This window comes from Tachyglossus aculeatus (genome assembly GCF_015852505.1).
Source record: "Tachyglossus aculeatus isolate mTacAcu1 chromosome 12 unlocalized genomic scaffold, mTacAcu1.pri SUPER_6_unloc_4, whole genome shotgun sequence".
NCBI classification, from domain to species: Eukaryota; Metazoa; Chordata; class Mammalia; order Monotremata; family Tachyglossidae; genus Tachyglossus; species Tachyglossus aculeatus.
In genome coordinates, this window is record NW_024044831.1 from 426,009 (window position 1) to 444,073 (window position 18,065).

General features: G+C 43.2%; 1 pseudogene; it reads left to right on the top strand.

The window, feature by feature from the left end:
• Positions 1 to 16,058: 16,058 nt before the first annotated feature.
• On the top strand, positions 16,059 to 16,968 carry LOC119921633 (annotated as a pseudogene).
• The last annotated feature ends 1,097 nt before the right edge of the window (positions 16,969 to 18,065 follow it).

The window sequence follows — 18,065 nt, forward strand, 5'->3', positions numbered from 1 at the left end:
TTGCTGTGTGACCTTCGGCAAGTTACCTAACTTCTCGGGGCCTCAGTTACCTCATTTGTAAAATAGGAATTAAGCGTGTGAGCCCAAAATGGGACAGGTTCTGTGTTCAACCTGATTTACTTGTATCTTATCCAGTGCTGAGAATAATGTTTGGCACATAGTAAGCGCTTAACAAGAACCATTTTATTATCATCATTATTATTATTATTAGATCATGGAAGGCCTCCTAAGAGAACTTATTTTAATGGTGCAGTGGATAGAGCACAGGCCTGGGAGTCAGAGGTCATATGTTCTAATCCCAGCTCCATCACATCTGCTGTGTGGCCTTGGGGTAGTCATTTCACTTCTCTGTGCCTCAGTTCCCTCATCTGTAAAAGGGGGATTAAAACTGTGAGCCCCATGTGGGACAGGCTCTGTGCCCAACCTGCTTTGCTTGTATCCACACCAGCACTTAGTACAGTGCCAGGCATATACATATTAAACACTTGACAAATACAACAATTAATAGGGCTTTGGTGGCCTACTGAATTTGAGCTGGAGAGGGAGTTCCAGGCAGGAAGAAGCATGGGAGCAATGGGCTGATGGCAAGGATGACCAGATTGAGGCACCAAAAGTAAGTTGGTGTTAGAAAAGCAAAGTGTGTGGGTTGAGCTGTAGTGGGAGAGGAGCAAGAATAGGTAGGAGGGAGAGAGCTATAGTGGACACTTTCTCCAGCTCCCCGCATTTTGCTCATGCCTGAAGTTACATTCCCTTTCAAATCTATCAGGCCACAGCTCTCCTCAGCCTCTCCTCACCCTTGCACCCCAGGAGGAATTCCTCCATTAATTTTCTTCTCCCCAGGTTTTCTCTTCCCAACTGATAATTAATCTATCAATCGGATTTAATGAGTACTTACTATGTTCGGAGCACTGTACTAAACATTTGGGAGAGAACAACATAACAGAGTTGCTAGACATGCTCCCTGTCCACAAGGAGTGTACAGTCCATAGGGAGAGACAGACATTAAAATACATTACGGATATGTATATAAGTGCTATGGGGCTCAGGGTGCGATGAATAAAGCTTAAAAATCCAAGTGCAAGGACAATTCAGAAGGGAAAGTAAGTAGGGGAAATAAGGGTTTAGTCAAGGAAGAGGTCTCAGATCTCAGGAACTCAGCTACTCATAGCATTTTGTATAGATCAGCCTACATCATTTAAGGACTTATGTACTCCATTATCCAGCTTTTAATTCTTTTTCACTTCCTCACTTTAAACAGTTTTGCATTCATCTCCCTCTCTATACTATGACCTTCTTGAGGGTGGGGTTTACATCTTTTACAGCCAATGTTGTCTTTCACGTGCTTAGTACAGTGTTCTACACACTGTAGGTGCTTAGTAAACATCATTCCTTGACTGATATAAATGATTCTTCACCCATTTTTAAGATAAAATATATAAAAATGAAGTTTATATCATCATCATCATCATCAATCGTATTTATTGAGCGCTTACTATGTGCAGAGCACTGTACTAAGCGCTTGGGAAGTACAAATTGGCATCATATAGAGACACTCCCTACCCAATAGTGGGCTCACAGTCTAAAAGGGGGAGACAGAGAACAAAACCAAATATACTAACAAAATAAAATAAATAGAATAGATATGTACAAGTAAAATGAATAAATAATAAATAGAGTAATAAATATGTACAAACATATATGCATATATACAGGTGCTGTGGGGAAGGGAAGAAGGTAAGATGGGGGGATGGAGAGGGAGACGAGGGGGAGAGGAAGGAAGGGGCTCAGTCTGGGAAGGCCTCCTGGAGGAGGTGAGCTCTCAGCAGGGCCTTGAAGGGAGGAAGAGAACTAGCTTGGCAGATGGGCAGAGGGAGGGCATTCCAGGCCCGGGGGATGACGTGGGCCGGGGGTCGATGGAGGGACAGGCGAGAACGAGGTATGGTGAGGAGATTAGCGTCAGAGGAGCGGAGGGTGCGGGCTGGGCTGTAGAAGGAGAGAAGGGAGGTGAGGTAGGAGGGGGCGAGGTGATGGAGAGACTTGAAGCCCAGGGTGAGGAGTTTCTTCCTGATGCGCAGATTGATTGGTAGCCACTGGAGATTTTTGAGGAGGGGAGTAATATGCCCAGACCGTTTCTGGACAAAGATAATCCAGGCAGCAGCATGAAGTATGGATTGAAGTGAAGTGGAGTGAAGTGGAATTACTAATAACTGAAAAAATGTATTAGCAGACAACAAACTAAATATATTATTTAGAAATAACAGCTTGGTATTTCCTCTCTAGTAAAACTGACTAGCATAATTTGGGTAAGTATGGAGAGTGCCTTCATGAGAAGTTAATTCTTTGTATAGTATATAAAGACCCCTAATGCTATCGCCAAACTCAGTTGTCAGGCTAGCAGATAGAAAGACAGAGAATGCAAGACGTCATTAAAAAAAAGCAGAGACCACCAAAGCTTTGTCAAATTCCACTGCAATATTAACCTCACAATGTCATTCACTAGAGATTCTGCACATGCTCTTTCAAACCAGGGTTGACTTCAGATGATAACAAACAGAGGCAGGTCACAGAGTGCACTGTCACCAGGATGCAGCAAATGATGTGGGTGTAGCAGGACAGCCTTGCAAAGTGCAAGGATTTTTACTTCACAACTTTGAAGAATTGCAATTTTGACATTTGATAATTGTGCGACTAAAATTACTAGTAGACCACGCATCACTTTTTAATGCCATCAGATATATTCTTGAGATATGCTCAATTGCAATGTTCAGAATGTTCCACAAGATACCACTGTGCAGCCCTGTTTGCCTTGCACCAAACCTGTAGTGCTTTATGCTTTGGTAATGCAGCCCCAAAGAGGGTATAGCCAATACCTTCCCAAGTGAGGACAGGAAATGGCCACCCTCTGTAGAATGGTATCCCTAATGGTGACATCCTTAGGGTGGCATCACACTCACTCAGTTACCTACTCAATCACCACAACTCAGCAAAGGTCTCTTTATGTCTGGGAGTCTTTCTTCTCAGAAAAGTATCTTCCTCATTCACGTCTCTCTTCCCAATCTTCTACCTGATCAAATATAAAAGCAACAAGACTGGTGTTATCAAGATTGGCTATCTCTCCTCTATTCTCTGACTCCCTCTGCTAGACACTATCCCAGTAGGGCTGTTCAGAAGCCAGAGGGTGACAGCAGACAGAAACTGGAGTTGGAAGTTGGACCAGAAAGCAATGCTTCTTAGCTACAGGGAGCAGTAATTCTGCCCTGAATGCCCTGTGAAGGAATGAGGTATAGACAATGTGTTGCCACAGTGTGACTCAGTGGAACGAGCATGGGCTTGGGAATCAGAGGAAATGGGTTCAAACCCAGCTCCTCCACTTGTCTGCTGTGCGACCTTGGGAAGCCACTTAACTTCTCAGTGCCTCATTTACCTCATCTGTAAAAATGGGGATTGAGACTGTGTGCTCCTTGTGGGACAACCTGATTACCTTTGCATTTACCCCAGTGATTAGAACAGTGTTCAGTCCATAGTAAGCGCTTAACAAATATGATAATTATTTTTATCATTATTATCATTAGACTATCCATGAAGCAGTGAGTCTTGTGGTCTCCTGGAATATGTACTTTAGACTTGGTTGAAATTCACTGACAAATAAATTCCTTCACACAAGATGGAAAATGTTACTTTATTTGCAGAATGTTATTTAAGTCAAATATATTGACTCTAATGATAATTATGCCCATTGTGCTTCTTGAGTGGGAGAAATGAGACGGTAAAGAGGCTCCTAACATTAGGTAGGTGACAATAGTTTCCTCGCTATCTTTCACTACTGTTTCAGGGCTGAGCCCTGTGGTTTATTTCAGAATCTACCTGAGTCAGGTTTGTTAAACCAAATGGTTCATTACACAGTTTGACAGCAAAGAGTTTGACAGAAAGGATAAATGCCATAGAGGACCCTTCTATGTAATGAAGCCTAATGTGGCAGATAGTAGGACAAAAACTGTGTCTGATCTCCTTATCTTGCATAGCTCCCAGAGCTTAGTACAATGCTTGCCATATCATAAGTGCTTAGCAAATACCACAATTATATTGTGTGGTTATCATTATTATTACGTAATAGACAAGAGTATAAGGACAGGGATACTGTAATGTCAGTCTCAGCAACCGGTTTCAATCACTTAATATTATAATACTATCACATGCTGAGAGAAATGGGCATTTACTGGAGCCAGTAATTACAGTGGTAGCCTGAAATCCTAGAACCTTTTATAGTAGTTGTCATAATAATAGGGCTTACTGGGTTACTACAATCTAACCAAACATTTATTTCAATAAAAGTCATAGAGACATAAGGGGAGATAGGGAAGTAAACTAAAAGGAAAGATAGTAAAATAAATACAAAAGAAAAAGTACAACAGTATAAACTAGGATACTATGTGTCAAAAAGTGGAACTATTTGTTGTATTTGTGGTACTAAAGACCACTGGACCTCCAGAAATTATCTTATGTTTAATGATATGAACAATCGATGACAAAGAAAACAGTAATGATTGTATAGTGCTCTGCATGCAGTAAGTGCTCAAAAAATATGATCGATTCATTGATAGATATTGTTATGGAAGAAGTTTGTAAACTCTGTAATTCATCTCAGATGTGCAAAAAATACCAAAGCAGTGGATTTTTCTAAAGCATTGCTCACTTGGTGAAATTAACTGCCTTTGAACTGTACAAGATCCACTATCTCTAGTATTTTTGCCACCGTATGTGAGAATTCAATTCTGTAAATTAGTTCTCTACTTTGAAATTCAAATAACCCCTTATAACCTGAGAAAGTCTTTATAATTTTCAAATTCTTGTTCTTTTGTATCACTTCATTAAAATCTGGGAAGACTGTGAGGGGCTGTGTCCAACCTGATCATCTTGTATTTACACCCAGTGCTTGGTATAGTGCATGGCACATAGTAAACACTAAAAGTGTCACAATAATAATAAAATCTGCTGCATTGTTATGGCTTTAAAATATAAAATCAGCGCTATTGAAAATAATTCTTTAAAATCCCTTTGAAGTATGACACTCACCTTTGGAACAGGAAAGAAACATCTCTGGATCACAAAGGGATTATTGGGGTGTAAATAGTGCTTTATCATGGCTGCCATGGGTTTAGTGCATTTAGGAAATGCCTTCCTTGGAGCTACAAGCCAGAGTTACATTTCTCAGTAGGACATCAAATATGTCCTTTTTTCATATGTGGTAAATTAAAATTGAATGAAACTAACAATGATGCTTTGACAGGTGGTGGCTAATCTATATTGCTAATCATTCCTGGATCTTGCAAGAAGGCGAATTCAGGTCTTAGGTTAAGATAGTTTGGAGCCATTTCTGCAGAAGTAGGAAAAGTACAAATATAAAATATTAGCAAAATTAATTGTGAATGTTAGCTCAACTCTACCTCCAGAAACCTCATTGCTTTTTAAGGTTTCTGTTTTTCATTTCATTTTCCCAAAGGAAGCAAAAATGTCTTCAAAGATTTTGGAACTAGAAGTCAAGTTCTAATCCCAGCCCTGCCACTGACCTGCTTTGTAACCTTGAGAAAGAAAGCACTTAGTCTCTGTGGGCCCTAGTTTCCTTAACTCTAAATGGGAATAAAATGTCTGCCTTCCCTCCCTCTTAGTTTGTTACCTCTGAAGGGGACAATGACTGTGACCCCAACATTTTGTTCATAGTATCCATCAGTGGTATTAAGCACTTACTGTTCAAAATACTGTACTAAGCACTTGGAAGAGAGCTGGCAGCTATGTTCCCTAGCCACAAGGAGTTTAGAGTCTAGAGAGGCACTTACAGGGACGTAATAAAGTCAGTATTTACTCTAGCAGAAATTGATATAAGAACTACCCATCTAGGCATAGGAGACTAAATTAATATTTTTTCCATTATTCAAGTCTATCCACTAACCTGTTCCCATGTCAGAAATTCTCTCCTACCCAATGTTAAGTCATCAATATATCCCCTTCCAGATAAATCCCTCTATCTGTGTGGTCCCCATGATGTTGAATCATATTTATTCCTAGACTTTCTTTTACTAAACTTTTGAAAATTCGAAGGCTTGTTTTAACAGTATCTGTTAACTACTTACAATGTCTCAAACACTGAGATAGACACAAGGCCATCAAATTAGACACAGTCCCTATCCCACATAGGGCTCACAGACTAAGTAGGTATTGAATCCCCATTTTACAGATGAGGATACTTAGGCATAAAGAAGTTATGTGACTTTTCCAAGGTCACACAGCAGGCAAGTGGCCACACTGGGATTAGAACCCAGGTCGTCTTAACTCCAAGGCCCATGCTTTCTTCATTAGGTTATGCTGCTTTTCAAGACTTTTGTTAATTTATCCTCAACTTTACCTCCTAGTATCAATCAATTTTTAACAACATTTCCTCATATGTTCCATTTTTTAAGAGTCTGAAACAACACTGAGCGCGTGCATGTTCTTGGCAATCTAAGTCCCTGTGGGAATGTGAGTGGCAGGGGTGAGAGTGTAAGAGGTGCTTTACAGACCATTAGAGTCTGTACCTTAGATCAATTCCTTTAGATCAATTCCTTTCCCACAGGTTCTCTCTCCTGCCTGACATCACTATTTTTATCCTGGAGAGATACAATTTCCCTTGTCTTTCTGTTCCCCTTGCCTGTGGAAAGGATTGACACCACCAGTTAAAGTCTATGGCTAGGTTTGATGGGTCGAGCATAGATTGGGCAGAAATGACAAACTGAATTACCCGTCAGGGTGTGTTGTCTTAAATCCGGGTCTCATGAGCCTCCATATGAATAGATCTCTGCTGGGGACTCCATAAACATTTTCCATAATTTCCCAAGATAGTTCTTCATTATAGGATAAGGGATTCAAGAAATGTCTAAGATACAGAATCCTTCCCACTCATGGCACCTCATTAAAAGCAGAACACACCCATAGCTATTGACTGGTTGACGTTAAGAATCTTTACAGGCAATATCCTCAAAATCACTTTTCTAAGGCTTCAAACCTGAACTGAACAACGAAAAGGAACACCCTCTCTCCTTACAGTAATTTAAAGTCTTGTGTCTTCCCCTGCACTTACTACAGTGTTTGACACAAAAGAAGCACTTAACAAATACCACAGTTTGTCATTATCATTATTGTTGTGAATAATAAGATCCATAACTTCTCTGGGCCTCGGTTACCTCATCTGGAAAATGGGGTTGAAGACTATGAACCCCACATGGGACAGCCCGATCACCTTGTATCCTCCCCAGCGCTTAGAACAGTGCTTTGCACATAGTAAGCGCTTAACTAATGCCATTATTATTAGTATTATTTGGCAGAGATTTTGTCCTATGATTTCAATTCTATGGTGAGCTACCACACCAGTTGCTCCCTGAAATAGCCTTGTGAGCTAAATAGTCATTGAGTGCTGGGTCTGTGGAATAGTAATTATAATTACGGTACAAGTTAGGGGCATACTATGTGCCAACCATAGTTCTAAGAACTAGGGTGGTGGACAGGTTGGACACAGTCCTTGTCCCATGTGGGGATCACACACTTTACTCCCATTTTACAGACGAGGTCACTGAGGCCCACAGAAGTTAAGTGACTTGTCCAAAGTCACACAGTGGACAAGTTTCGGAGCTAGAATTAGTTCCTGTGCTCTATCCATTAAATCAAGCTTGGACTCTTGTCCTGGAGTCCAAGGACCCATAAACACTCATTCAATCAATCAGTCAATCAATCAATGGCATTCATTGAGCACTTACCGAATGCAGAGCACTTTATGCTGGGAAGTATAATTCAATACAACAGAGCTGGTAGATTCGATCCACAAGAAGCTTACGGTATTCAGGGGGAGAAAGTCATTAAAATGGATTAGGGAAAGGGAAAATAGTACCATGATAGGGGAAACAGTCGGCCCAACATTGATAGAAGCAGTGTGGCCTAGTGGATAGAGGGTGGGCCTGGGAGTCAGAAGGACCTGTGCTCTAATTCTGACTCTGCCACTTGTGACCTTGTGCAAGTCACTTCACTTCTCTCTGCCTCAGACACCTCATCTGTAAAATGTGGATTTGAGACTGAGCTCCATGTAGGACATGGATTCGGTCCAACCTGAACAAGCTTGAGCTTACTACAGACCTTGGCACATAGTAAGCTCTTAACAAACACCATTAAAAAACGTGGGACAACGAACAATGATGTCCTGACATGAAGTCAGTTTCCAAGATTTGAAGCGATGCTCGTCTCAAGACAACTTTGTCAGGAGAAACATACGTAAAGAATGGATGGAAATAAGATACCCGGTTGTTGTATGCTGAGCAGTATTGGACAGCAGAAAGCAACTGAAGCAAGGAAAATAATTTATGAAGGTGGGAAAAGCAACCAAGACAAAGTGGTGTCACCAATGAAAGCAGGAAAGTTGAAAGCTGTTAGACAAGGCTGGTGTATTGCAATTCTTAAAAATAGCTCTTTTTGATTATTCTGACGTGCAGCCAACAACAGTTGTGATGGCCTGAAAAAGGGCTGTGTGTGTGAATGTGTAAGGGATAGCCAAGCCTGTCAGTGAGTATTAGCCTTCTTCACACCTGTTAGATTGTACAGCAAATTCAGTCTTTGGTGCTAGCTGTGTTTTCAAAATATTCAGCCAACAGTCCTGTTGAAAGTGGGCAAAGGATTCGTTGAGGGGGAAAGGAGAAACAACATTACCCAGGAAGCAAAGGACCTGATCAATTAACGTTTTGTACAACCCCATACCTTTTGTCATACTAAGGAGTAGTCCTGGATGGAATCACGCCCCCAGAGTTCATTCATTCATTCATTCTTTCATTCATTCAATCGTATTTATTGAGCACTTACTTTGTGCAGATGAGGGGACTGAGGCACAGAGAAGTTAAGTGACTTGCCCAAAGTCACACAGTTGACAATTGGCAGAGACAATTTGAACACATGACCTTTGACTCCAAAGCCCGTGCTCTTTCGACTGAGCCATGCTGCTTCTCTGAAAACGGGGAAGGTGAAAAGTAAGTATAAAGGCGAGACCTGGAAGAACTGGAATGCTTCTAAAATCTATGTATTTCATCCAGAGTCTTCATATTGGGCAAAATGGCTGATGAAAATTACACTTCTATGAGAGAGTTCGTTATTTGGGAATTAACAGATGATCTGTCCTCTCTTCACATTGTTTCTGGTGGTTTATGTTGTCACAGTCATGAGTAATCTCAGCATTATCAGGTTAATCAGGGCCAGTTCCCAAATTCACATGCCAATGTGCCATTTACAGAGCTATTTGGCTTTCATCGATTTTTGGTATTCACCAACTGTGACGCCAAAGATGCCTAAGGGCTTCTTAGTGGAGAGACACACAATATCCTTTGCTGACTTGGTTGCCCAACTCTGTTCTGTCTTTGTCTTTGAGACCTCAGAGGGCATCTTACTGGCTATGATGGCATAAGACCGTTTTGTGGCCATCTGAAATCCCCTGCCCTATACCATCTCCATGTCCAATAATGTCTGTGTCCAGCTCATAGCTACCTCCTAGGTAAGGGGTTGTTTAACTAGTGGTCTATTTACTGTGTGTTTGGTTTAGCCTTCTGTAGATCCAATGAAATCAATCATTTTTTCTGTGATTTCGCTCCATTAGTGGAACTTGCCTATTCTGATGTTTGCCTGGTTCAAATAATTTATTTTGTCTCTGCTGCCATCATTATTTTGAGCACCGTCCTAACCATAGTCGTCTCTTATGTACACATTCTCTATGCCATCGCGAGGATCCAATCAACCGGTGGGAGACAGAAGGCTTTTTCTACCTGCACCTCTGAACTGATGGCTGTTATTCTATATTACAGAACCATCACGTTCACTTACATGCAGCCCAGCTCCAGCCACCCCTTGGAGTAGATTAAAGTGGTGTCTCTGTTCTACACAATGGTGATCCCCATGCTGAACCCTTTAATCCATTCTCCGAGGAACAAGGATGTGAAAGGGCAAGTGATAAAGATAATGGCCAAGTATAAATAATTATTTTAAATAAAATTTGGCATAATCCATTGATAATTCATGGGCAGTCAGAAAAAGTACATGCTTGTTTGTTGTTTTGTTGACACATTCCAATGGTGAGTTTGAAAGAAATAAGAAATTGGGCACAACTCGTGGAAATGTATCATTTTAGTTAAGAAAACAGTCGTTATAATTCACATCTATATCCCAGGGATGTGCTCTGTACTAAAATGATGATGCCAGAAAATTAATTTTTCTTTGATTAACACTTCCTTTAGACCATTTTGAGAAGCAGCATGACCTAGTGGAAATAATAGAGGTCCAGGAGTCCTAAGACAAGTGCTTGGCACATGGTAAGTGTTTAACAATTATTATTATTATTATTATCATTATTATTATTATTATTATTATTACTCTCCGAAGAACTTAGTAGAGGGACTGCACTTAATAAATATAATCGATTAATTGAAGGATTGTAACTTTATCTTGCTTTCTAAATTCATTTTTCCTATCTAATCTTTAATGAGGCTTTTGTTCCTACTATAATGTCTCCATTTAAAAAAAAAAAAATTCTTTCTGGAAGCTTTCCCGTGAGTTGTGGATATGATTCTTTAATGCTGTGTTCTAATGTATTCACCAGTTTCATCTCCCAAAAACGAGGTGGCTGATAAATGGCTGGTGGAAATTAAAATACATTCATGGAATTCATTCATTTTAGATTAGCAATCCAGTGGTCCACATCGTCCTCTCTGGGGTGTGTCTAGTGACCTATATGGTCATCATGTTGGGGAACTTTATTTTTCCCTTAACCAATTATCCTCCACAGATGTATGCAAGTTCTCAACCACCACTTTTAAGTTACTTGAAAACAAAATTTCTGGAGAAAAATAGCATTTCACATATGGACTGTGCTGTCTAATTATTTATCACTAAGATCTTCGGACAGGCTAAGTGACCCCTTTTGACTGTGATAGCATGAAATTAATACATAGCCATCTGCCCCTACTGGCTTATCCAATGACTATGTCTAAGAGACCCTAATGATAGTAGGCTCCTATTTAGGAAATATTTTAATCAATTAAGCATATTTCTTAAGCATTTACTGTGCACAGAACACCGTATTTGGGAGTTTTGATTAATTTATATTATCCTTCAGTTGACTCAATGTTCTCATCATTTATTTCTGTGATTTTCCCACATTACTGCATCGTCTTTGCTCTCCCAAGACGTTTACTAAAATAATTCCTTCAGTCTTAGGGGCCGTTATAATTCTAACCACTCTGGCGAACCCAGTTGATTTTTCTTGTAGAACATGTTGACAAGTCCCAGAATAAATTCATCCGAAGGACAAGGAAAACCCTTCAACATCTGTGCCTCTCGTTTGAACACGGTCAGTCTATTCTTTGTGTTTTCAGCTACCAGGAAGGGCCGTGGGTTTGTAAGTGACTCTTTTAACCTCAATCCCTTAATATGAAATCCAGTCTGCACATGATTCATAGTACGTGCAGACTTCTTTGGAACAAATTCAGGTTCTTCCCATATTTCCCTCTAGAGTGTAAGCTCGTTGTGAGCAGGGAATATATCTGCTATATTGGTGTTATTTTACTCACCCAAATACTTATTAAAATACCGTGCACAAAGAGTGTGCTTAAAAAGTACTATTGATTGACTGATTTTCCTGAATCTAATAAATACACCTTTCAATCAATCAATTGTATTTATTGAGCGCTTACTGTGTGCAGAGCACTGTACTAAGCGCTTGAGAAGTACAAGTTGGCAACATATAGAGACACTCCTTACTCAACAGTGGGCTCACAGTCTAAAAGGGGAAGACAGAAAATAAAACCAAACATACTAGCAAAATAAAATTGAATAGATATGTACAAGTAAAATAAATAAATAAATGGAGTAATAAATATGTACAAACATATATACATATATACAGGTGCTGTGGGGAAGGGAAGGAGGTAAGATGAGGGGATGGAGAGGGGGAAGAGAGGGAGATGAAGGAAGGGGCTCAGTCTGGGAAGGCCTCCTGGAGGAGGTGAGCTCTCAGTAGGGCCTTGAAGGGAGGAAGAGAGCTAGCTTGGCGGATGGACAGAGGGAGGGCATTCCAGGCCAGGGGGATGACGTAGGCCAGTGGTCGATGGTGGGACAGGCGAGAACGAGTACGGTGAGGAGATTAGCGGCAGAGGAGTGGAGGGTGAGGGGTGGGCTGCAGAAGGAGAGAAGGGAGGTGAGGTAGGAGGGGCCAAGGTGATGGAGAACCTTGAAGCCGAGGGTGAGGAGTTTCTTCCTGATGCGCAGATTGATTGGTAACCACTGGAGATTTTTGAGGAGGGGAGTAACATGCCCAGAGTGTTTCTGGACAAATACAATCCGGGCAGCATCATGAAGTATGGATTGAAGTGGGGAGAGACATGAGGATGGGAGATCAGAGAGAAGGCTGATACAGTAATCCAGAAGGGATACGATGAGAGCTTGAAGAAGCAGGGTAGCCGTTTGGATGGAGAGGAAAGGGTGGATCTTGGTAATGTTGTGGAGCTGAGACCGGCAGGTTTTGGTGACGGTTTGGATGTGAGGGGTGAATGAGAGAGTGGAGTCGAGGATGACACCAAGGTTGCGGGCTTGTGAGATGGGAAGGATGGTAGTGCAATCAACAGAGATGGGAAAGTCAGGGAGAGGGAAGGGTTTGGGAGGGAAGACAAGGAGTTCAGTCTGGGACATGTTGAGTTTTAGGTGGCAGGCAGACATCCACATGGAGATGTCCTGAAGGCAGGAGGAGATGCGAGCCTGGAAAGAGGGGGAGAGAGCAGGGGCAGAGATGTAGATCTGGGTGTCATCAGCGTAGAGATGATAGTTGAAGCCGTGGGAGCGAATGAGGTGACCAAGGGAGTGAGTGTAGATCGAGAACAGAAGGGGACCAAGCACTGAACCTTGGGGAACCCCCACAGTAAGGGGATGGGAGGGGGAGGAGGAGCCTGCAAAAGAGACTGAGAATGAACGACCGGAGAGATAAGAGGAGAAACAGGAGAGGACGGAGTCTGTGAAGCCGAGGTCGGATAGCGTGTTGAGGAGAAGGGGGTGGTCCACAGTGTCAAAGGCAGCTGTGAGGTCGAGGAGGATTAGGATAGAGTATGAGCCGTTGGATTTGGCAAGCAGGAGGTCATTGGTGACCTTTGAGAGGACAGCTTCCGTGGAATGTAGGGGATGGAACCCAGACTGGAGGGGTTCGAGGAGAGAGTTGGTGTTGAGGAATTCGAGGCAGCGCGTGTAGACAATTCGTTCAAGGAGTTTGGAAAGGAATGGTAGGAGGGATATGGGGCGATAACTAGAAGGTGAGGTGGGGTCAAGAAAGGGTTTTTAGGATGGGAGAGACATGGGCATGTTTGAAGGCAGAGGGGAAGGAACCAGAGGAGAGTGAGCAGTTGAAGATGGAAGTTAAAGAGGGGAGATGGGACGGAGCGAGAGATTTCATGAGATGAGAGGGAATGGGTTCAGAAGCACAGGTGGCCAGAGTAGCACTTGAGAGGAGGGAGGAGAGTTACTTTGAGGATACTGCTGGGAACGATGGGAGAGTAGAAGAGAGTGTTGAGAGCCGGGGGGTTGGAGAAAGGGGGGGAGTGACTTTGGGGAGGTCAGACCTGATGGATTTAATTTTGTTAATGAAGTAGGAGGCCAGATCATTGGGGGTGAAGGAAGGAGGAGGGGGAGGAACCCGGGGCCTGAGAATGGAGTTGAATGTACAGAAGAGCTGGTGGGGGTGATGTGCATGGGTGTCAATAAGGGAGGAGAAATAGTTTTGTCTGGCAGAGGAGAGGGCTGAGTTAAGGCAGGAATGGATAAAGTTGAAGTGAACGAGGTTGGCATGGTGTTTAGACTTTCGCCAGCAGCGTTTGGCAGCTCGAGCATAAGGGCGAAGGAGGTGGACAGTGGCAGTGATCCAGGGCTGTGGGTTAGTGGTACGACAGCGGCGAGGGGAAAGGGGGGAGAATGAGTCTAGCTGAGTATGAAGGGTAGAGCTGAGAGCAGTAATCTGATCATCAAGACTAGGTAGAGAGGAGAGGGAGGCGAGGTGGGGTGTGAGGCGCTCAGAAAGATGGATGGGGTCAAGAGAGCAGAGATCTCTGTGAGGGACTAATATGGATTTACAGGGGACAGGAATGTGAGTGGGGAGGCAGGTGAGAAGATTATGATCAGAGAGCGGGATTTCAGATCCGGTGAGGGTGGACACAGTGCAGCGATAGGAGATGATGAGGTCGAGAGTATGACCAAGTTGTTGAGTGGGTGAGGTGGGGTGGGGCAAGAGGTTGGCAGCGTCGAGGAGAGATAAAAGGCAGGCGGCAGAGGAGTCATCAGGAATATCCATGTGGATGTTGAAGCATCCGAGGATCAGAGTGAGCATGGAAAAGGAGAGACGGAAGGTGAGGAAGGAGTCAAAATCATTAAAGAATTTGGAGGTGGGGCCGGGGGCGTGGTAGATGACAGCTACAAGAATCTGGAGGGGGTGGTAGAGGCGAATAATGTGGGCTTCAAAGGAAGGGAAGGAAAGGGTAGGGGGAGGAGGGATAGTGCGAAAGTGATATTGGGGGGCGAGAAGGAAACCGACACCTCCTCCTTTTCCGGTGAGTCTGGGGGAGTGGGAGAAGAAGAGGCCTCCACTGGAGAGAGCAGCAGAAGAGACCGTGTTGTCCGGAGACAACCATGTTTCAGTTAGGGCGAGGAGGAGTAGAGAGCTGGAAAGGAATAGGTCCAGGATGAAAGGGATCTTACTTAAAATGGAGCGGGGGTTTCAGAGGCCACACTTGGCAGCAGCTGTCGAGGGAAGGGAGGGAGGGGGAAGGGTGCGAGGGGTGGGGAGTGTTTGCATTGGGATGAGTTGGCGGGGGCCTAGGCGGGGAGAGTGGGAAGAGGGATGGCAATGGGAAAGGAGAACTGGGATGGGGTGGGGGCCGGGAGAAGGGGAGGGAGGGGGCCGGGAGGGAGGAGTGGAGGACTGGCACTGGTACAGAGGGATCCTTGGTAGGGTGTGAGGGGGAGTGGTCTTGGTGGGTGAGAGGGAGGGAAAAAGCTGGGTGGGAGAGGGGAAGGGGAAGGTGAGGAATGGGAATGGCAGTTGGGAGCAAAGGAATTGAAAGTTCATTGTGAGGTCAGCAGGGCAAGTGACAGTACAGCGGGAGGATAACAGTTGAGATGCAGAAGCGATAAAACAGTAGCAATGATATAAGTAGGTGATGGCATCACAGGGGGTAGTTAAGCAATTAACATGCTATGGCAATAATAAACTTGGCAGATAATGATTTCACAAAGAGCAGACACAAACTGTTATGTGCTGGAGTAGGGTGGGCCTGTTAAGGGGGTCAGGGAGCAGAGATACCTGGTGAGAGGATTGAACAGCCAACTAGCATGGGAGGGCTGAGTAGGTGCCAATGAGGTTGTCCTTAATGTAACTTGGTGATAACAAGGGCCTTTTTCCCGGGGTTGGAAGGGGGGGAGAGTCAGTCAGGACCGGACCGGGAATGGGGGGAATGGGGGGCACTTTAAGGATGATCGCTTAAATGGGGGGTTGGAAGCAGAGGGCGTCTATAGGGGCGCTCTGAGGAGAGGAGCCTTCCGGAAACAGAGGGGGCCACACGGTGTAATTACGTGAGGGCGGGCCTCTATGGAACGGAGTCCCGGGCGTCTATGGTGGGCCTCTCTGGCGCTCTGAGGAGAGGATCCTTCCGCGAGCAGCAAGGCCGCGCGGTGAGATGGCGAGCGAGCCTCTCGGGAAAGGAGTCCCGGGCGTCTATGGCGGCGCTCTGAGGGGAGGATCCTTCCGGGAGCAGCGGGGGCCACGCGGTTTGATGGCAGGCGGACCTCTGGAACGGAGTCCCGGCGACTATGGCGGCGCTCACATGGATGACCCACAACATCTGCCAGTAGATCTCACCTTTCAGTAGAGAGATAATTTTATGGGAATTTGTCCAATAATTACCACGTTGATACCTCGTTTAATGAAAGGTCTCATTTTATTTCAACAGAAACTGTTTCTGGAATACTTCATGACTGGAAGAAACCAGACCACTGTAATGGAATTCGTTCTTTGGGGTTAACTGGGAATGCCACCCTTTGGGCTGTCCTCTTTGTGACATTCCTAGGGATAGATGTTGTGACTTTAATCAGAAATGTCAGTATCATCTTGCTAATTAGAGTCAGTTCCAAGCTTTATACCCCAATGTACTTTTTCCTCAGCCATTTGGCTGCTGTTGAAATTGAGTATTCCTCCTGTGTAACACAAGTAATGCTTGGAGCCTTCTTGGCTTATCTCTACACAATGCCTTTGGTCAGTTGTACTGCTCTGCTGTGTTCTGCAGTGACCTTTGGGACAACTGAATACTTCTTATTGGCTGCTATGGCTTGTGACTGATATGTGGCTTTTGGTAGCCCACTACTGTACTCTGGCAAAATATCTGACAAGGTCTGCATCCTGCTGGTAGCTATTTCCTACAGCTACCAGGTTGTGTGACTGCTTGGACATTTACCAGCTGCTTATTAAATGTACATTTTTGTGGACCTAATCAGATAAACCACTTTTTCTGTGATTTTGCTCCACTGCTGAAACGTTCTTGTTCAGACATTTCAGTTATTAAAATCATTACTTCTATCTTCTTGGGGTCAATAGTAGTGATCACCATACTTGTCATTTTAATTGCTTGCATATACATCGTTTTAACAATCATGAGGATGAATTCAAGGGAGGGGAAACACAAACCTTTCTCCACTTGTACCTCCCACCTCACTGCTGTCACTCTGTACTACGGGACCATCACTTTCATATATGTGATGCCCAAATCCAGTTACTCAATCAGTCAGAATAAAGCAGTGTCTGTGTTCTACACCATTATGAGCCTAAGGAACAAGCATGTTAAGGAGGCCCTGGGAAAGGCGATTAACAGGAAAACGTTCTCTTAATCATGATGACGCTTTGGCAGTGTTACAATGAGGGATATTCCCAGGTCTGTTTATTGAAGTTATATGAAGACCTTTCAAATCAGTCATATAAGTATGAATGTCCCTTCAGATCTCCATTGTCGCCCACCCACCACCCTAGTGTAGAATTTTATTCAACATCAAGATCATGAAATAATTCATTTTTTAGAAAAAGTTATACTATGATTACATTGAAATTTAGACCTTCAGACCTTTCTCACCACCACCGTCATTGCTACAATACTAAGAAGAATAGGAAGGAGTAACGGCATAGCTTGTACTAGCTTGGGAGCACGAACCATGTTTTAATTACAGGTTTTAGTGAACTGTAAATGCTTTCATAACCTAAATTTAAATTTGAGATGAAGTTATCAGTGATGATGAATTGTGCAAGGATGGGCAGCAAAGAAAGCCTGGGGTGCCTTTTAAGATAAACAGAGAGTAAGTTCAGGAAATATGTTTTATGAAATTAGAACAAAAGGAAATCAGAAATCAATTCTGCTAAAAGACTTCCACGTTGCTTTCCATGGAAGTCTCTAATTGGGGTAATTCATCACTCATAATTACTTGTGATGCAGTTACAAGTTTTATAATCTGGTAATCTAAGCATCCCTCTGAAAACCTATCTTTTAATTAACTTACAATTATTTAATTATGTCCAATAGGATGTCAAGAAAATGCAAGAAAAAATTTGTTTGGAAGGGTAGGGTAATGGCGGGAGCAGTGGATTAGGAGCTAAGTGTTTTGATTCTGATGTTGAAGGGCTCAGTGATCTCACCTGAACAGATGGGATGAGGTTGATGTTGCTCTGCACCTCTGTAGATTTGGTGAATAAAGTTATACATTTTCAAATTATGGGGTACTTGGAAGCAAGTGCTCTTGATAGTTGGAAAACATCGTCGTCTTCATACGAAAATCAAGGGAAGCTAGGGATAGCATTGTCCAACCTCAAGAGGGTATATTTTAAAAACATCTTCTCTATTGCCTCCTTGTCATACGATGAGAGAATTCTAGAATTCCAGAGCCAGAAGAGAAACCAAGAGGTGTCCTTAGTCAATCACCTGCTTTTGCTATCACTT